Below are 22,446 nucleotides of genomic sequence, written 5' to 3' on the forward strand. Positions count from 1 at the left end.
CAGCCTCGGGGAACACAAGTTTTCGAAGAAAGTTCACCTGATAAAAAGCATCAAGTTTGAGTTGTTGATGTCAGAAACGCAATAATTTGGGTGTATTTTAAAATCATAGAACAGATAAATGGACCTATATTGAAATGTACTGTACAGCACAGAGTAAAAGTCCAGGAATAAACCACTTCCAGGTATTCAGACACTGTATCAAGCATTAGGCTTGTCTGATCCATTAAAAACACAGCCCTGTAGACAGACTGAAGTGCATCCATGGCCTTCAACATAACCTATCCATCAGTCTATTCAGCAGAGGTATTACGGCTCTTCTAAAATGATTCTTTCTAGCTGGATAACCATTCTTAGGAACAACAATAATAAATGATCATTTCCAGGATATGAGACCATTGTTGAAAAAGTTTAGTCAATACTTCTCAAAGCTGCTGAGACCCCTATCCATTACTCTACTGTACAGGCCAACTGAGGCACATTTACATTTATTTATTTAGCAGATGCTTTTGTCCAGAGTGACTTCCAATGAACTCTGCGTCGTGTTATGAGCCCACACACCTTATTCACCGCAGTGACTTACACTGCTAGATACACTACTTATACTGGGTCACTCATCCATACACCAGTGGAACACACACTCTCTCTCTGTCACTTACACACTATGGAAGAACCAAAACAGCATGCCTTTGGACTGTGGGAGGAAACCAGAGTGCCCAGAAAAAACCCATACAGACACGGGGCGAACATGCAAACTCCACACAGACTGAGAGGGTACTAAACCCATATCCTCTTACACCACCCAGGCCCTGTGAGACAGTTGCGCTACTTGCTGTGCCACCGTGCTGCCCACAGGACCCAGCACACACATCCAGCATCTTGCAGTAATAATAAGAGGGCAGTGGACTTTGCTGTGCCTCGTTGCGTTTGGTGTGCAAATTAAATACAGCATGAAAAGAATTCAGTTCATTTGAAAACTCTGCATTGTCAGCATACCAAATAAATGGACCTCAGTTTAAGTCTTCCCATCATAATTTCTGGCTCTTCCAGGCACCCGTTGCATTTCCAGAAGTATCTTCTGAGGAGTACTCCTCTAACTTTCATCTGAATTATTTAAAGCTGATCATAAACTTTTTACTAAAACTATTTCTTTCTAAAATCGTACAACTTACTGCTTTAGACACATCTTTATCGATCCTAAATGTGTGTATCTTTATGCTTTTTTGGGATAACTATGTTAAGTGCCATGAAGTTCATATCAGCTCTTGAGAATTAAACATACAGAGTTCCTTCAGAAAGTTCTGTGCTCCACTTGTGTCCTTAGTGTTGAAAGGGATCTGTCCATTGTGATTGAGTCCATCCATCTGGTTGCTGCTCGTCCTCTTCGTCTTCCTCCAATTTTCCCATCACTGCCAATTTTCGGACAGAATCCAACCTTCCAACCATATCCAAAGTATGATAACCTCAATCTCATAATTTCTGCTTCAAACAAGAGTTTTGGCCTGATTTGATCCAACATCCATCTGTTGGTTTTCCTGCCTCTCTGTGGTGTCCTTAGAAGTCTCCCCCCAGAAGCACAGTTCAAAGGCATCCATGTGTTTCCTGTCCTGCTTCTTCAGCGTCCAACTTTCGCATCCATCAGGAGTTGCAGAAAATACCAGAGTGAACAATCCTCATCTTCATTCTTTGAGATACATCAACACATTTTTGGACCTTCTCCATGTGAGAAGTAGTCATACCAGTATGAATACTGAATACACTGAGTCTACTGAGTGAGTACATGTCAAGTCACAGCTTTCAGAAGAGGTTTTTAAATTGCTATCTGCAGACATTGCTGCCACACTTGCTCATGATGCACTTAAGAGGACGAGTAAGGGGAAAGAGAACTCGGGCTCTTTGTTCAGTGCAGCTCTGCAGCAGGGAAACAAACAGCAACGATTGCCAGCTGCCCACCTTTACATGGAAGGTAATGAGGTCTAAGAGAGACGCTGAGAAGCTCATAATACTTTGTACCCGCAGCTTCTGAGAGTGCGAAGTCGGCCGCCCATCTGTTATGAGCAGTCGTACCACACTCCGCCTCCGGTTTTTGTTCAAGTTTCCAATGCAGAACAGTATGAAGCTGTCCAAATAAAAACTGGACCGGTTTGCCAGTGCTCACCGTCACATGGCTGAAAGTTTTTTATTTTATTTAAACAGTGCACATTTCAAAGTGTGGCTGTGGGTGACCCTGAGGACCACGTCTTCTCAGCCTGCTGAATGTCCCACCTCTTTGTGTCCCCACATGTACCACAGGTAAATTAGTCCCTGTAATTGGTATAATATGAGCAAGGGAGCCGCACACCCAAATCGGAATAGTCTCGGAGCAGTTAAGAAAATTTTACCCTCAGATTGGTTAGAAAAATAGTCTGACATACTGATGGATTAAAATAAAGTACTTTGATCACTATATGTGTGAACTACATGTGAAAACTACAAATACTACCCAGGTCTTTTTTTTTGAAGTTAAGCTGAATCCAGGTACCTAATGCATAACGATGTAGCACATGTAAAGAAATACACTCAATATAGAAAACACTATAGTAAAAAACTGTGTAAAAACAGCTACTAGGTGGTCAGATTTTTCAGATGCAAACAAAATTCATGAAATGTATGATGTTAAAGAGTCAAATATTTGTTTTGAAGCGTGTGCAATCTGCAATTCAGATGATTTCCTTAGGATTTCCTAAACTGGCTTCTGTGATCTTTAGTAGCCATCTCATTGTCTTACTGTAATGGTAGGTCATCGCAAAGCAGATCTATAAACTGAATTTTTATAATGCATCATGCTCTGCACATTCGGAATCTGTAATTTCTCCAGAATTTTCCATGTTAACCCCTATGACCTTAGCAAATGGGTGAAGATAACCCATGTTCATACTAATCCTATTTCCACTGGGCTCATACATAATTTACTGACGCTAATGCTTCTTGTTCTCAACTTACATCATTCACAAGAATTCTGACATCTATAAAAAAAGGGTCAAGGTGAGCCTTAGAGGGAAAGATTAATTGTGCCTTTCAGGAAGGAGGCGTGCGCCATATTCGTTAAAAATCTCATGATTCGATGAAGGTAAAACTATTAAATGAGTTCTTAAGGTTGGCATTCCTGACCTTAAAATTGGCTGTAAGTCACGTTTAAACACATGAAACCTACTAATTGATCAGCAGCGTCGACGCCTTGGACTCTTCCAGGTAGTTTAAGTCACTCACATATTAAGTGCTTTCATAAACCAAAGTTCTTAGTCTTGGAACCCTGAACCGGACAGTTGCCATCCTGGAAGCACCTTTATGAGATGCACTAATACAAGTCCAGTAGAGCTCGGCCACACCAGGGTGAAGCAACGCCAAAAAGACCAGGTGAAAAACTGGAAGAGTCCAAAATAATAACAGTAATGCTCCATAATAATACTGTAGTGTGTGAGTAGATGGGTGAGTGAGTGAGTGTGTGTGGCTACACTGTGATGGACTGGCATCCCATGCAGGGTGTAACCCCTCACAGTCTTGCACCCGGTGCTTCTGAGATAGGCTCCTGTTCACTGCGACCCTTCTCAGGACGAGCAGTTATTGAAACTGGACAGATGGATATTTGAAAGCATAAATGGGGGGGGAAAAAAAAAAACACAAGTCACACTTTACGGGGACTTATTAATCACTCTAAGAGCTTCATCAAACCTCATTTTCATTATTCACGAAGGAAGTGGTGCAAGTTTTATGATGAGCTGTCTGTACTAAATCAAAAACTGGAAGGTGGCTCAGTGGTAATACACTGGTAGTCATATGTCATATCACAGCAGTACAAGACATGAGTACACTAAGCATTTTAGCAGAGATACAAGGCTGATAATTTCATTTTCAAGTGGACATTTACAGCCAGAAAAGCGGCATCAGCAGTGCTCACATTTATGGAAATTCACGAAGCACACTGGATGCACTGCCAGTAAAATTAATATCTGCCCTGATCAGTGACATTTCTAATGCCAGGTCACAAGTTGTTGTATTTGATAGATACACATCACACATGAAACACATTGCAATTTGAGCAAGAAAGTTAAGAGATTTGCTGAGACAGGTAAAGCCCTTAACATACTCATGAGTAAACAATGGTACAAATACATTAAAAGAAGTCTGGGTTGCTTAGTAACACAAATATTATTATCAACCATTATTTACCTGATGTCTTTGTCTAAGGGGACCTACAGGGTCAAGTCAGTACACTAAGCTACTTACACTGATTTGACCCCACACGCAGTATGGTAATTTTTACTGTATCAAATTGGGGCGAGTACCTCGATCAAGAGCACTACAGCGAGAGGTGGGATTTGAACCCGGTTCCTTCGGATGCAAGATAGCAGCTCTATGATGCTACCCTCTGTGAAAATACAAGCTGTACAGTATGTTATTCATATTCAAAGCACCAGTTGGGTACAGACTCTCTTATAAGAAGTTTCACTGTAAGGGATAAAAGGAGATCTTTCAAAACTACAGGAATCACTGACTAAAAAGACACAAAAACAGAAAAGATGAAACTTATTCATGCACAAAAAATGGTAACTCCCACCTTGTCTTTTGTCTTAAGAACTTTTTATTACTTTAATATAAGTTGAGAACTGATGATCCGAAAGAAGGTGGGAAGATGCAAGATGGTATTAGAAAACTGAAGGGGGTAAATTTGTATCGACTCCACACACGCCCTCCCAAACCCCCCGGTGTTGTGTGGTCTGTATGGCTGCGCTGCAATCCTGCATGGTGGATATTTATAGCTTTTAACAGTAAGTTCAATGGTGGTGAATTATTACTGGCTGTGAACCTTGGTCATTCGGCGAGCTCTGTTGGGGGCCAGCTGTGAGGTAACGGAGGTAAGAGCCAGCAGCTGCGTGCGCACACACACACACACACACACACACACACACACACACACACACACACATTTTCTGAACCGCTTGTCCCATATGGGTTCGCGGGGAACCGGAGCCGTGTAACCAATGGTTTCTAAAAGCCAAAGATCAAGACAGGGAGAAGACCAACACTGGCCACACTAGGATGGCCACAGCACATTTCTATATTTGATAATTTTCATAATTATTACTGTTATTCATTAATCTGACACCATTTATAGAGCAGGGCATTTTTTACTGTATGAATTCAGGGTAAGTACCTTGACTGAGGATACTACAACAGGAGGTGAGCTTTGAACCTTGGTTGTCTCACTCTGGGGGCTCCAACCACTACGCCACCTGCTGCCCGACCCAAACCAAATCCACCTCATCCCCCTGCCCTTGGCTTCATTCTGTGTTTGAATTTTTTGTCACGTGTCTTTGTGCAGTCAGAGGAAGCTGCATGTGCAACGGATTTGCTCTCTCAGAAGAAGCAGCTGCACCTTCATTAACCTTGACCTGCTCTGTCCACAGTGCACAAAACACACACGTTCCATGACACCGCCAGCAGTGGAGAAAACAGAATGGGGGCTGGAAGCAACACCATTGAAACAGTGTTCATAGAACCATTTTAAAGATTAGTAACAAAAAGTTTTATTTTTCCCCAAATTTTCTTTTTAATGAGGATACAGAACGTATGTTGATCATCCTTACACATCTGAGAAGAAAATGTATTTTATTACTGCGTTCCACATCAGAAGCTCCCGTATTAGATTCAGGTGTGACTTCACTTTTCTCTGTTTAACCTGTATTATAATTCCAACAAGTTTTGGAAGATATGACCCCCTTTGGACCCTCATACTACAAGAGGACCCCTATGATCATGGTCACGTTCAGCCCCTGTGCTGTTCGCCAACACTCCTGTGCATTTGCATTTTCACAGTGTAGTCGTTCTATGTGTGTGTGTTTGTGTGTGATGGCCCTGTAAATGAATGCACCACCCTGTCTCACACTCTGTACTTCTGGGATAGACTCTGGACCACCGTGCCTCTGCACTGGAAAGAAGTCACTAATAATGGGTTAATACACACACACACACACATTTTCAGAACCGCTTGCCCCATACGGGGTCACGGGGAACCGGAGCCAACCCGGTAACATAGGGCGTAAGGCCAGAGGGGGAGGGGACACACCCAGGACGGGACGCCAGTCCGTCGCAAGGCACCCCAAGCGGGACTCGAACCCCAGACCCACTGGAGAGCAGGACTGCGGTCCAACCCACTGCGCCACCGCACCCCCCTCCTAATGGGTTAATAACCAAATTAATTAATTAATACAAGACAATCTGTGTACCAGCGAGTTCAGGAGGTGCTCATGGAGTGGAAAAAGAAAAGCTGCGGTAAACTTTTTCCCCCAACTTGCAGAACTTGGTAAAACACCATGATTAACATTTCACGGCACGAACAGTCTAGCAGTACATTTGGCATCGAGCGTAAACGCCTGGAGAGGCCTCACACCGTCTCAGAAGCAACTCTCAAAATTATTTAACTGACATTTTCAACGCTTAAAATGCAAAGGAGATTCAGTGACAGATTCTGCGTGTCGATTGCAATAGAGGAGAGCCACAAAGAGGACAGACTGCACCTCTAGCAGGAGACCACGCCTACAGGATGGTTAACGTTACCATGGTATTCACCAGCAGCCAAGTGCATTTACATCTATTCAGTGCTTTTTTCCAAAGCAACTCACAGCATTAAGCTACTTGCACTGATTTACCAATTAGTAAAGCAGGGTAATTTCCACTGTATCAGCTCAGGGTAAGTGCCTGATCAAAGGCACTGCGGCAGGAGGTGAGATCTGAACATGCAGCCTCCGAGTCCACAGCCCTAACCACTACGCCACTGGCAGGCCTGGGAAATGGGAGACACTGGTAAAGTGCAAAAGAACTGCGCACCCTGAACAGCGTAAGCAGAACAAGATGCTTTTGAGCACACGTTACAGTGGCATTATGGTGTTCCCTCCGTGGACCTCGGCGAGATGCTGTGATGCACACCAGCATCTGCAGAATTAATTCCGGTTTTACCGTGTTTGACAGTAGTGAACTGTCAGCGCTGGCACACGTTGCCCACAATGTGCTTCCGGGACGATGTCCTGACACGGCCGCCACGAGACCTTTGTCCTCACGATTTCCAGCCTGTCATCAGATATCTGCCTCAAATGTGATCTGCAAAGCATCTGGGTACAGAATGGAAAATCCTCTTTCCGAACATGACACATACACTGACAAATCTGTACGGAAATGTTTTGGAAGTCAAAACCACTGCAGACAGCTGTCACTTATCGCATGGTGTGTTTTCGCTATTCTCCTCTTTAACACGAAACACACATTAAAAAATAAATATGTTGAGTTTCCTTTCCCTGAATCCTCTGGGGGTGAGACGTATGTTGCTTTGGAGGAAAGCATCTCATAAATGAATAAATTTAAATGTAAAAAATCTAAGATGACAACCTGCAGACCAACCCTTCATGACATAATAAGAAATTTAACATGTGCTACTATAGCCCTGGGCAACTTCCCTTGGGATACATAAAGTATCCATCCATCCAGCCCTCCATCCATCCAGAGATGAAGCTCAGTTGATATGACAGCCCCATCAAAACTAGGTGAGCAGTTGCACATTTCAGAAAAATATAAAGCCTGGAAAAATTGCATGTTTTCAAAAGAAGGGCAACAGGAGGTACAGTGGCTGGAGCCACTGCCTTGTACTTGATGGATTTGGGTTCAGATCCCACCTCCTGCTGTAGTACCCTCGACCAAGGTATTTACCCCGAATCAACACAGTAGAAATCAGACTGCCCGTGTCTCTATCGGGGAGTGGAAGGAACACAAAGCCCGAGTGAACTGAAGAACAAGCTGAGAAGGAGAGGTCCCTCAATCCACCGTGTGGGGAAGATGTCTGCAGAGATTTCAGAATGTGTTTCACAGTATGATTTTTGTTTCCAGTTCACGTTATTTTTCACTCTGCTTTTTCTGATATGTGAGGTTTAGTCCCAGTTCCTGTGTTCCATTTACTAATCAACTTAAAAACTGTTTTTTGGCACTGATTTTCAGAAGCTACTCACTAGCTGTTCTTCTTATTCACTTAGCTGACACTTTTCTCCAGTGACTTATAATATTACATTTGTTCACTGAGCTACTTACACTGATTTAACCATTTATACAGGAGGACAATTTTTGCTATGCCATTTCAGGGTAAGCACCTTAACTAAGCAGCAAGCGGGGTTCAAACCAAGATGTTCTGACTGTGATGGCTTTAACCACTATGCCATCAGCTGGTAGCTACTAAAATTTCACCTAGTAACCGAAAGTTGAAGGGGAAACTCTACAGTGGCTTTTATTCATCCCACAGTTTCCAGCCTAAATAAGAAAACCATGTCTGATCACCTTTAATTATAATGGAGATAAACAGTTTGTTGTTTATTGAAGGTTTACTTAGTGAGGTCCAGAAGAAGCAAGAAGAAACCTTCCGTTTTATTGTTCACTAACGATATAACAATATCTTTCTGAATTTTAAATATTTCCCCCACAGAACAGGCCATTATCCTCCACAAGACTTTAGCACTGCATGCTCCTGTGCTGTCAAGGAGGCAAATTTTCCTTACGTGTTTCAGAACCAAGGTAATAATCTAATTAAAAATTAAAGCTCTGCAAAAATGCTAAAGCAACATTCAAAAACTATTTAGACAATCTGGTACTGTACTTCACATCGATACTTCACTGAATGAGCTCACTGTTTTGGTCCCTTTATAAAATCTGAGAAATTATCATAAAACAATGACTGTCCCTTCCCCTTAACCATTATAGGAGGTTGATTCAAGAGGCTCTAATAAAGGGTCTCAAAGTACATCTCTTTAAGAACCACTTCTCTCCTGATCTCCTAACTTTTTAAGAGAATTACACAAGGTGGGCCCACTCACAAGGGGTCGAAAACCAAAAGTACTCTGATTTTAGACTTTGGCCCCGATGTGGTGGAATGAGCTCCCCGTGTCCCTCACAGTTGCTGAATCCCTTCTAGCAGTGAAGGAGGATCTCAAACACACTTTTTTTTTTGAGCTGTAGATGCAAGTTACATTGCTCTTACTGAACAAATAGCACAATGATCCTGATTACAGTCATGTTGGTGTTCTCCAGCAACACAGCTAGCAGATTTTGGGACGATTTTAGGTACAGAATGTTTCCTTTGTGTCTGTGGTTCCGTTCCACGCATTTAGTATTATTACCTTTTGGCAAACAAAAAACTGCATTGTTTCTCTTGACCGACAGTGAAATCCTGACCATTTCTGTCTCCACCAGCAACACTAATTCTTCAGCAAAATCAGTGTTCACACTTTCATCTATTTCTAAAGAATCCTGTTCCATCTTACAGTATTTCATTTAGCTGACTCATTTTTCCCAAAATCACTTACAATCATTTAAATAGCTGGGGGATTCTATTGACACAATTCAGGGTATGTAACTCAAGTACTGCAGTTGGAGGGGGGATTCAAACCTGCAAATTCTGGGCCCCAAGCAACAGCTTAAGCCACTGCGCTATCGGTTGCCCTGTCAACAAAAACATCACAAGTATCAGCAAATTCAACATCTGAAATATCACTATCATCATTTTCCACCCAGTCTGCAATGCTTTTCAGCTTCTGTAGCAGAAAACCTTCCCCCCATCTTGCAGACAAAAACAACAAAATGGCCGACAGGAAGTGTGTCACTGCCGGTCACAAGACCACTTATCAAAAAGGAAGTAATGAAATACTTGAATAAAAGCAAAAAATAGTTAGGGACAGAGACCCGAAAGCACATGGTTCAGTTATACAAAACTGATAGTTAGCTGAAAAATGTTTATAAAGAGCAGTGGGTATGAGTTTCTCCCCACATTATCCTCCAAGGACCACATGCAGCTACTCATGTAATGTGTACTTGCAAAAATGGTGACATTGGACAAAGTGACTGCGCTTAGGCAGTTCTCTTCGTTTCTGTAACTCTTTTCCTGCTGATGCACTCTGTGCTGGGCGTTTCTTTGCAGAAAAGAATCTGCTAAATGAATACGAGCTACTGTAAATCAGCTGACAGCGAGATGCCTTTCCATCTTGTTTCTTTATCGGTGTTCATTGGCCAGCAGGCTCCTTGACTTTAGAGTTCACCATTTCAGTAGAACCCATAAGCCCCTGCTCCTGGTCCTGCTGCTATTCCACTGCCCAGCAATGGCTCCAATCCCAAAAGCATTACATTGCTACCAGGCCCTTACATTTACAGCCTTTAAACTGAACTAAAATGATCGTGCTATGATGTCTTCAAGAACTCAACTCAACAACTGCATACAGAGTGCTTAAAAAAACTGACTTGTAACCTGAAGGTTATAGGTTCAAGTCCCAGGATGCACATTATTACAATGGAACTATTCAGGGGTATAAAACTCTGAGTCACTTTGGATGAAAGCATTTTCAGCCCAAACACCATAATGAATACGCGGTGTCCTGTGTGCCCAGCAGGCCAGTCACCCGCACTAATTCAGCCTCATCCCATCTGGGAGAGCACCTCCCGCTGACCTGCCTTAACAATCCCTTCCTTCAACCAACATTGATTCCCGGCATTTAAAACGTACTTCTATAGGGCCTCTTTAATGAGCCCTGCAATCGATTTCTGCTTTTCATTCTTTTGGGTAAAAATACCCAATTTTGAACCTTTGATCTCAGCTTCCCTAACATATATATAATTTAATGGCACTGTCACAATGGCGGTATTTTAAAAAGAGGAGGTAGACGTGGCGTTAGTTTCAGGCAGCGTTTCTGCACCTTCGTTCACCCGCCTTCCCAGTTTCTTGGATATCTGCAGGACTTTAACAGCTCGCTCCATCAGTTTGACATGCTATAATTTTTTACCTTTCTTGATGAGGAGACTCATTCCTAAAGCACCCAATTAATTTGCTTCAGTGACCACTATAAATTCTGCTTAAATCACCGTCACGCCAGCGCGATACCTGTTCTTCACCACTTACCGCAGTCCTTAAACAACTATTGATGACAGAAAATGAAAAAACCCCACAAGACATTAAAAAATGATCAGTCACAAATTTGAGAATGATTGGCGAATTTTACAACTCCAGTTAATAGCATTTGCTTCAGAGTTTAAAGAAGACAAACGTTGAAGAGATTGAAGGTAAAATATCCGCACTGCACAAAACCTTAAATTATAATATCAGAACGCATTCCGATAACACGGTATTTCCTGAAGACCTGGGCTGGACAGTCAATAATGGGACTCCTGGCCATAGGGTTAAAGGTTAAAATACCACAGATGGCCCTGTTTTTGTATCCATGATGGCTAAATGGGTAAACCTATACATTCAATAAATAAAATCAATCAACCTGATTTAATGTAGTTCACTAGAGTAGATTTCCCAGAGGGAATCAACTAAAGGAAAAACCTAATTTGTTAGTAATTCGGGGGTGAAAAACGAAGATCGGTGACTGAATACAAGTGGTAACAGTCCTACAAAATAATACGTGTGTAAACACAGAAATGATAGACTAGTCCATAAGATATGAGAGCTGATACCGTAGTAGTTAGTGCTACTGCCTTTGGCTCCAAAGGTTGGAGGGTTGATCCTCACCTCTGGCTGTAGTACCCTTGAGCATGGTACTTACCCTAAACTGCTCTAATAAAATTACCAGGCTGTATAAATGGGTAAATAATCATAACCTTAAGACAAAGTGAAGTGCAGACTGACCCAGGACCAGCTTAGTGCTCTGTTATAACTGACCAGAGTGCCCTTTAGACGCGTGTAGCGCTCGGCTATTTTTTTGCCACGGCTAAAGATGCAAACAGCTCGTGACTTAATGCTGTCAATCGAATGCAGTGGCACACTGCACACCTGTGACCGTGCTCATGCCTGGCAGGGAGTTCGAGCTGTTCTTTCCCAGGCGTAACAGCCATGGAGAACAGCATCAGGCCAGTTTGGTGTCCCAGTAATACAGCTGGATAATTTTAACTCTCAGTTCAAGGTAAGTGCCTTGGTCAAGGGCACTACAGCAGGAGGTGGGATCTGAACCTGGACTCTAAAGGCAGCAACTGTAAACACTACACCCCCTGCTGCCTCCTGCATCTGATCACTTTCCCTCGTTTTCTTTTTGTGCCGCCCACCATTTCACCAGTTCCATGACATGGGCTCCAATTATCGAAAACACAGACTCGACATACACCTTCTAGAACGTTCACACTCAAATCTGCGAGATGGAAAGAGAGAGGAGAGAGAGGAGAGGAGATTTAAGAGAAAGGCTCCAGTTTCTGTAATGTGAGACTTCACCCAAAGTTGCACATCTTGTCTTGGAGGAGGAGCTTTCTAACCTTCATGTTATCGAAATATTGATAATAGTAATTATTTTTAATGGGGTCAGGGTCCAATAATTAGAGAGTGAGCATCTGACAATGAGTCACGTGTGAGCCTTGAGCACTTGGCGCATTTTTTATTCAACTGTCGCATCCAGTGGAGACGTCGAGGACAGAAGACAGACTTGTCTCGTACTTTAAAAGACAGACTGACAGCTGCTCTGTTTAACTGAGATTAAACAGCTCAGAGCAATAAGCAAGGGGTCATATTTACATCTTTTTCACTTTTCAGGCATGGAAATGAAATGCACAACATGTGGATGTAAACCCGCCATCAGGGAGACATGTGGCGATAAGGGCTGCTATGCGAATGTTGTGTTATTTGGTTTGCGGCGACGCAGGGACAACCCACGGTGTACAGTTAGGGGATTCTGGCTTTCAGCATATTACCTGCCCATCCCCCACCCAAGCCTTGCTCCTCATGCAGGGCGCATTATTGGGACTGGCGCTCTGGTATTCATGAAGTTACCCAAAGAATGAGGTCCAGACACGGACCCCCAAGCTCAAGTGCGAATGAAGACCATAACCAGGGTACGGTTGGCCTGCAGATCCAGGGCAGAGTCACCTTTAACATTATACATATTATAACGACCTGCATTACTTGGGAGTGTCATGTTTGGGTTGGAAAATGGGTTTATTGTAAATAGCCGAGGGGGGCACGGTGGCGCAGCGAGCTTGGCCAGATCTCGCTCTCTGGTGGGTCGGGGGTTCGAGTCCTGCTTGGGATGTCCTGTGATGGACTGGCATCCCGTCCTGGGGGTGTCCCCTCCTCCTACAGCCCTACGCCCTGTGTCGCCGGGTTAGGTTCCAACTTGCCGCGACCCCGCTTCGGAAAAAAGCGGCTTCAGCCAATGCGTTTGTGTGTGTATGTATGTGTGTGTAAATAGATGAAAATTGTGAGTAAAATATGAAGTGTTCAACAGTTGTGGGGGCTCAAAGTGAATATAAGGGAGTGAGAGTCTGTCGGGCAGTGTGAGGGAGAAGAAAAGCCTGAGAGGTGATAAGTAAGCTGGGAAGCCTGGTTTGAGGTACATTTCCTTGAGGAAAAGGGGTCCTTGGACTGAGAGCATTCCCTTGTGTTTGCACCTATACTGCTTGCTGTGTGCTGGTGTTTCAATAAATGTTCATAATGAATGCTGTCTGTGCATCCTTCTTTGCCTCATCCAAACCCAAAGCGCACACACACACACACACACACACACACACACACACACACACACATATAAAAACACTAGCCACCCTGAACTGACATGCTTGACCTTAAAATCACCCAATTTTACGGTACAGCTACATTATATGGTACAGCTTTTCGGTACAGCAATTCTTGGAAGGAAAGGAGAAGCCAAACTCTATTGCACAAAAAACAACACGAATGAGTCGAGAAGGACCCATAAACGCTTCGTGCTTCACTGCTAAAATGTGCCTGGACGCGGTGACTCTCAAACGTAACGATTCCTCATGTGCTTATTAAGAAACGATGGAGGCCCATGTCGGCACCAAGGCCTCCTTCACGTTCCTAAAGACCGTTGTGGGAAATTACCGGCAAAATGGGGATAGCTATACAGCTTGTTTTCATTTTTTTCCCCACCCAAAATCCCCGTAGAAATGTGTAATGTAGTGATGATGCCAGATGTTACGCTGGCTCTTTACCGTGTTTACCCCACTGTGACACGTCACCCAAAAACAATCCTGAGAAAATGCTGATTCTTTGCATGTCTGATGATAGGCACTGAGAGCAAGGACTCGTAGCCGTCCATTACGCTGTCCACCATCGTCAAATAACTGGGTCTCACTGCTGTGTCTCCAAGAATTTCTTCGGCTCCTTCCAATCTCTGAGATGTATGTCGCTTTGGAGAAAAGCGTCCGCTAAACTAATAAATGTAAACGTAAATGTAAATCCAGCTCGTGGCCTGCTGGGTTCCCATCCAAAACGAGGCATCCAACCCACCTTCTGAAGAGCGTCCCTCTCCTGTCCACATAGCCTCGCTCCTTGCAACGGGTATCAGCCTAATGGGCCCTCCAGCTCTCCCACCTCCCAGGCTAAAGCTACGCTAATGAGGAGGCCTCCAGGGCGCTGGACTCCGACACTGGGCCTCTGCAACATCGCTCTCCAACAGCACTCAGAACGGTCACCTGGTGGCCATTTTGGAGGGAATCTACTCCGGGGTGAGGATCTGGAGCCCTGACTCCCCCAGCACAGGAAGCGACAATCCAAGGAAAGGCTTTGAAGGTTCCGGAAAGTTCTGTTCGGCCACCAGGTTTACCCATCTTATGACAAACGGCTTCCGGTCACCTTTAAACGAACCATCACCACCTTAACTGAAAGGAGGACAGCAGAATTCGCCATCTTCTGCTAGCCCAAATTTTTTTTAAAAAAGGAAGTCACTGTGTATAATATAAATGAGGAAACCTTACAGTGAGCTTTATGGGTTATTCTGCATTGAGGTATTTCTCCAGGAAAACCCCCCCGTTTTTCTGACAGACTTCAAATAGTATACATGAAAAATTTCTGAGCACATCAAATGTTTCCTTCCAAATGCAAATTCATTTCAGAAGGTGACCAGTAATTTTATTAGTAATGTACTACATAATTTCCATGGTCTGTGGAATGCGTAAAAATCACATAAGATATTTTGGGGTCAGCAGATAGTGTAGCTGCTTAGGATTCAACAGGGACTTATTGAACAAGGTACCGACTTTAAACTGCTGCACTGAAAAAGAAGGCAAGCTGTATAATTGTGTAAATCACTGTAAGCCACTTTGGAGAAAAGTGACAGATAATGAATATATGAGAATGTAAACAGAAGTAACTGTGTCAGCACAATTTCATATATATAACACAAGATTTTTTTTGTCAATTGATAAATTTAGTGAAAAAATTCTCATTAATTAATTTTGCTCGGAATGTTGCTTACAGGACCTTACTTTAAGAGAAGCAATCGTTAGATGTCACAATAACTAACACGCGATTCTTCCCAAGCGTATTAACCCCTCGCGTCCCTAAATTTGTCACCCTTTCCTGCTGACATCCATTTCAAACCTGCGTGCGATCTAGGCTATGTATCCCACAATCCTCCTCTCATCCATTTAACCTCATGTCCCACCTCAAATCTGTCACCACGACCCCCTATGGTCTGAGAACGCTCTTCCTCCTCCAATGCCGACCTACTCGTATTCTCCCTAAAATCTCATAACAGACCTAGTCTTGGGGTATGTCTTAGTTCCTTAAAGGTCCTGCCATGCAGTCCTTATATTAGTTGGTTTTATTGATTTTATTGGTTTTATTTTTGATTTTATCATTGGCAGGACAGTTTTTAGGATTTATTTATCGAATAAAGATTTTAATTGTCAGAAATGACGAATGGAAAAATTTTTACCTGTCGACTTGGACAATGTGTGGAGCCAGACACCTTTGGTGGGCTGGTAATCCATTCTGATCCGTAAAGAAAAAGGGGGAAAAACCCCACCTAGTCGAATTTGTCCTACTGTGTGTCTCGTACTCATTCATCTACAGCGGCTTTTAGCCCGTGCCGCTACTGTGAGTCATTCAAAATGTCACACCTGTTCATTTGCCGGCAAACGTGGGGAAAAAGAAACTGGTTAAGAACGACATCATGTTCATTCTAACGCTTGAATTGTATATATGAGCCATATCAACAGAAGAGGAGTGAGAATTACTACCTCGGTTACATACTCCTCTTTACTGCTGCTCACTGTTTACATGGACGTGCAGCCCAAATGTGAATTATAATTAGTGACTGCTTTCCCAACAAACAAAATAATTAAGGGCTAATCTTTTTTCATTAGAAAAAGCAGCTCTCAAAGCCCGTTGGGATGTCAGAAGTATTTACACACTAATTGCTGCGTGTGAAATGTGAAAAAGCCCAAGCAATAAAAATGTCAGTGGCAATGGACACACACATTGTCCACATGTGGACACTGGCACCACGCAGCAATGGTGGCAACAGCATTACTTCACCGTCCATTTTTTTGACACTCCTGACAGTCCACGCCTACATTGCTTTTGCTGACATATGGGATTCCATGCGCATTAATATACAGGATTCCACTGCTGCCAATATGCAAAATAAGTGCTATTAGTATGCAGGATTCCACATCCCAAAATTTGAACATTCCATTTCTTTTAAAATAAAATATACCATTTAATTAATATAAAGGATTCTATTTAGAGTCATGTAAAGGATTCCATTCAGAGCGATATTTACAGGGATATACGAGATTCCACTTCTGTTAAAATGCAGGAGTCCACCATTTGTGGTAATAAATAAGACATGATTGACATTGTTATAAAGGATTCCACTGTTAATATGTAGGGTTCCACCATTTCTGGTAATAAACAAAATATGATTAACATCATTATAACATCGGTGCATCAAGTGTAAGGTAACAGACTAGGTTGATTTAAGAATCACGTGTCTGCAGTCATGTCTCTTTCTCTTAATGTAATGCACAAATTGTATCTTCCCTGAAATGTACGTTGCTTTGGACAAAAGCGTCTGCTAAATGAATAAATGTAAATGTAAATAAATGTATTAGAAAGGATTCCACTGTTAATATGCAGGGTCCCACACTGACGGTGTAACAGGACAAGATCTAAAGAAAATACTCCATATCCGAATTGCTTTATATGAAATTCTAACCATGTTAGCTTTTACAAAGCAGTAGAACAAGAGAAGTCGGGACACCAAAACAGGGTTATTGAACACCGAGTTGTTGGCGTACAGGTACGAGTCCGTCTCTTTAGAGATCTACTGATGGCAACAGCTATCAGAAATGAGGCCAACTGGTGTCTGCTGTTTCATTTCATCTCCGAAGCATACATCTCACTCATAAAATGTAAGATAAGTTTAAACAGTCTAATTGTCCTCTTCATGCTACAGGTTGAGCTTCTTCCATTAATTCAGAAAACCATGAAACCAAGGTAGAAGCAGCCTTCCACAGATACCAAGTCTCATTCTGCGCATGTGTACAAATATGGTTTGTATAGCCTCTGAACACTAAGATAAAAAGTGGGGGGAAGGTACACAATTAGTGCCTCGATGAGCACGGCAGCAAAAAAGAATCCCATTCGTGACATGCCCCACGCCGCCGTGGACCGAGAAGACACGTTTTCCGTTGGCTTTTCGTCTGCAGCAAAGCGAGCCAGAGGTGGAACTGTTTCCTCCAGCCCGACATCTGCTCAACATCCAACACCCGAGAGCACTTTTATTGCTGGACTAGGAAAGGCAGGAAAAAACACAAATACCTGACTACGGTCCAGTAAGTGCGTCAAACACTCGACAGGAAAATATCCTTAAAAATAATGACGGAAAACCAGAGGAGTACAAATGCAGTTATCCAGAAGGATAATGGCCTCGGTCCCAGAGCAACAGGCTAATGATTTGGATGCTTAGCATAATTACATTTTTCCAGAACATGTTTTTGATATAGGAAGAAGTATTATCTCAGTAGGGGTGCGGTGGCGCAGTGGGTTGGACCACAGTCCTGCTCTCCGGTGGGTCTGGGGTTCAAGTCCCTCTTGGGGTGCCTTGCGGCGGACTGGCGTCCCGTCCATGGGTGTGTCCCCTCCCCCTCCGGCCTTACGCCCTGTGTTGCCGGGTAGGCTCCGGTTCCCCGTGACCCTGTAAGGGACAAGCGGTTCTGAAAGTGTGTGTGTGTGTGTGTGTGTGTGTGTGTGTGTGTGTGTGTGTGTGTGTGTGTGTGTGTGTGTGTGTGTGTGTGTGTGTGTGTGTGTGTGTGTGTGTGTGTGTGTGTGTGTGTGGTGTGTGTGTGTGTGTGTGTGTGTGTGTGTGTGTGTGTGTGTGTGTGTGTGTGTGTGTGTGTGTGTGTGTGTGTGTGTGTGTGTGTGTGTGTGTGTGTGTGTGTGTGTGTGTGTGTGTGTGTGTGTGTGTGTGTGTGTGTGTGTGTGTGTTATCTCAGTTAAAGGGAGTGTGGTGGCGCAGTGGGTTGGACTGGGTCCTACTCTCCAGTGGGTCTGGGGTTCAAGTCCTGCTTGGGGTGCCTTGTGACGGACTGGTGTCCTGTCCTGTCCTGGGTGTGTCCCTTACGCCCTGTGTTACTGGGTAGGCTCTGGTTCCCTGTGACCCTGTATGGGACAAGCGGTTCTGAAAGTGTGTGTGTGTGTGTGTGTGTGTGTGTGTGTTATCCCAATTAGTATATTCCACAATGTTTCAATTATACACACACGCTGTCTGAAACTGCTCGTTCTGAGTGGGGTCGCAGTGAACCGGAGCCTAACCCGGCAACACAGGATGTAAGGCTGGAGGGGAAGAAGACACACCCAGGATGGGTTCAATTACATATTTACACGTTATTCAACGGATGATCACGATCTCGATCATCGCCTGGTGACCTTGCTTCTGCGATGCGAGTGCAATAGGGCACAGGGCACAAAACGGCGGTACAGCAAGTAGCGCTGCTGTCTCACAGCACTGGGGTAGTGCAAGAGTACATAGGTTTGATTTCCTCTCAGTCTGTGTGGAGATTGCATGTTCTCCCTGTGTCTGTCTGGATTTCCTCTGGGTGCTCTGGTTTCCTCCCACATTCCAATAACATGCTGTTCAAGTTCACCCACAGTGTGTTCCACTGATGTATGGATGAGTGACCCAGTGTAAGTAGTGTATCTAGCAGTGCAAGTCACCTTGATGAATAAGGTGTGCAGGCTGGGAATGCTACATAGATTTCATTGGAAGTTGCTTTGGAGAAAAGCATCTGCTAAATAAATAAATGTAATGTAAATGTAAAACGCTCCCGACTGACTGCTGCTGTACAGATTTCTGCTCGCTGTCATCTTCTTTCCGTGTCTCGGCTCAAACGGCTAAAAGACAAAAGCATCGATCGCCAGTTTCACACGCGAGAACTGCGCGGAAACACAGAATGTGGACAGCGAGGTTAGGCGATCCAGGAGTCATCTGGAGATTCACTCTGCGCACCAGAAGTTCAACAGAGGCCCCACGCAGCTATAACTCCGCTGCCGCCATTTCACTGAAAGGAACATGAGCTTTGAAATAAGACGACAAATCCCGAACGGGAGGTGAAAAAAATGCAGGTATTCTGGCTTCAGACAGAGGGCAGAAAGAGTTCGGTTCCCTAACATTTCCGACCGGCTTTGATGCCAACGAAAGCAGCCTGCTGCAGAATGCTGGGAAAGACGCGGGAAAGCTGCTTTGCGTCAGGAAGTGTAAACAGTGTAAAAAGACGAGTTGTGCGCTTGCGCCGCGGTGCGTCAGTGTTGCCTTTACTCCCGTCAGTTCCTGAGACACAATGCGCGAAGCCCACCTACCGAAGCGTACACAGGATAGAAAACACTCCCAGGTGTGTGTAGGAAGCAGGGCTGTGGAGTCGGTACACAAAACCTTCGACTCCGACTCCAGAAACCCAGTAATTGCTTCCGACTCCAACTCCACGACCCCGAGCCCACAGCACTGTCCAAAAGCTGCACAATATTTTGGGTGTCAACTTATCCGGCGAATATAGGCCTAAACCTATATTACACCTCTAATTTTGGGGGTCGATTTATACACCGGATCGACTTATACGCCGGCATATACGGCTCATTTAGTCGGAGTCGGGACATTTTACCGACTCCAGTAACCCAATAACTGCTTCCGACACCACGACTCCACAGCACTGGTAGGAAGGGACCCCGAAAGGCTGTAAGACTCTTAGGACATCAAAGGGCGTTGAAGATAACATAAAATCTCCTCAATATCATCAGAGTTCTTGCTCCAATAAAAATGGAAAGCACACAAACTTTTTCATTAAATTAAACTTGCTTGAGGGATGTTTATGGCTTTTTTTGATGCAAGAAATATCACTTTATTTTTCTAAGCCGCACGGTACCTCTGATAAGTACTACGGTTGAAAGTCTGATACGAGCGCATATATACTAAGCTAACATTTGGGAGTATTTCTCTTACATTTACATTTATTGAATTAGCAGACGGTTTTCTCCAAAGTGTCATACATCTGAGAGGGAACTACAACGAATGCATTATGTTAACAGAAAGGGAGACTTGTATTCAGACACATGATTCTGGAGCACAGTTTATTTGTCACATTCCACCATATGAACCCATGTACTTCACCTGAGTAGCTGCATATGCTTATGTATTTATACTGTCTCACAAACTGTAATCATACTGCGTTATGCATTTATTCATTTAGCTGACACATTTCTCCAGAGCAACTTACAGCGTTAATCTACTTACAATTATTTGCCCATCGATAAAGATGGGTAATTTTACCGGAGCAATTTAGGGAAAGTACCTTGCTTAAGGGTACTACAGCAGGAAGTGGAATTTGAACCTGTGACCTTTGGAAAAGAAAACAGCTGTAAACACTACACTACCAGCCGCCCCCTAACTGCCCTCCAGTTCTCCCCCATGTTATATGGTTTACACGTGGCTTCATTCAAGGAAGGTGTCCATCCCGGCACAATTCATTGTCCGCTTTTTTCCCCAAATATTAAAACCATGTCAGAACTCCTTCTCACCAACCTCTGCACAGGGTTAACTGTCCCGATATGAAGTAAATACACACACACACACACACACACACACATTTTCTGAACCACTTGTCCCATATGGGGTCGCGGGGAACCGGAGCCTACCCGGCAACACAGGGCGTAAGACCAGAGGGGGAGGGGACGCCAGTCCGCCGCAAGGCACTCCAAGCGGGACTTGAACCCCAGACCCACCGGAGAGCAGAACCCAGGCCAACCCACTGTGCCACCGCGCCCCCACGCCCCCCTGAAGTAAATACAGTTGAAAAATATATCATATTTATGAAATGGAGCAGTACTGGGTATTATGAATACAACCACCTTAATGGGCAGTGCTATGAAAAAGTATTATAGTTTTCTCCATTTGTGCTGCTTATCGGCATTAAATTTAAAAAAAAAATGTACTGGACACAGCTGCCCAAATGGGCCTGAATATTTGAAGAGATGACTCTAATTACCCCGTTAATTAGGCTGATTAAAGTCAGCTGCAAAATAGACAACACTGGAAATATGTTTTCCCTGCACCGTACTTAATAATTTTAGGCAAGATTTGTTTCAGGCATCAATCTTCGGGATCACTGAATAAATGTACATGCGGGGGTGGGGGGGTGGCTGTAGGGCCACGGCTGCAAGTTTCATCAAAAAAGCAGCAAAAAAACAAAAAAAAAAAAGTGAGAATGAGAAATAGAGGTTGTGGAAATGACAGAGGCATCCTTAGGAACAGGTTCGTTATGATGAGCGCGTCCTTAATTCCGTGACTTCTCAGATGGTGTTATGACAAAGCAAATTCGTGGCACTGAGCTCCATGGGGCCAAAACAAAGACACTTCCGTTCTTGGAGAGGTTTAAAAAAAAAAAAGTCTTTCCGAACTGTACGTCTGTTATAACAGTGCTGAGACTGAAAAAAATCCGTTGGGGTGGGACGGGAGATCACATGAAAGGTAACTAAGCAAACATTTCAGGAAAAGGAGCCAACAAGGTGCAGTAAAGCACTTCTTCCCAGAATCCAATCTCCCAACAGCGCGGTCGAGGCAGGATGTTAGGTTCTGATCTTCTGGGTAAGATACCATTGTGCATTTGGCAGTATGTAATACTCGCTGGATTTACTTACTACATAAATTTGCACAGGCAGATTAATTTACTGATGTATTGATTTCAATCATTAGTGCTATTAGTGCCAGTTTAATCATTATGTTATTAGTGCAAGGTCATAAAGTACATAATTGCAGTACTTAGTTGCAGCCAAGCTCCCACCCAATCCTCATGTGGACTGGATATATCTGACACCCCTGGTAGAATAACACTTTTCTACGTTGCAGTACTGTGGTGTATTTTAAAAGTGTAGATGAGGCAGGGCAGCTGGTAGTGTAGTGATTAGAGGTGCTGCCTCTGGACCCAAAAGGCTGCAGATTTGAGCCTCCTGTCCAGCTGAAGTGGTCTTGAGCAAAGTACTGATCCTCAATTACTCCATCGAAAAAAAAACTACCCAGAAGTATAAATAATTGTACATTCACATATTTAGGAGACACTTTTCTCCAAAGCAACTTTCAATGAACTCTATGTAGTGTTATG

General features: G+C 43.6%; 1 protein-coding gene across 2 annotated transcripts in view; it reads right to left on the reverse strand.

Moving 5' to 3' along the window:
* Positions 1-22,446, reverse strand: part of iqsec1b (IQ motif and Sec7 domain ArfGEF 1b) — a 186,140-nt gene that overhangs the window by 128,481 nt on the left and 35,213 nt on the right. The gene's annotated exons all lie outside the window — the stretch shown is intronic.

This window comes from Scleropages formosus, chromosome 22, assembly GCF_900964775.1.
Source record: "Scleropages formosus chromosome 22, fSclFor1.1, whole genome shotgun sequence".
In the NCBI taxonomy this organism is placed as follows: Eukaryota; Metazoa; Chordata; class Actinopteri; order Osteoglossiformes; family Osteoglossidae; genus Scleropages; species Scleropages formosus.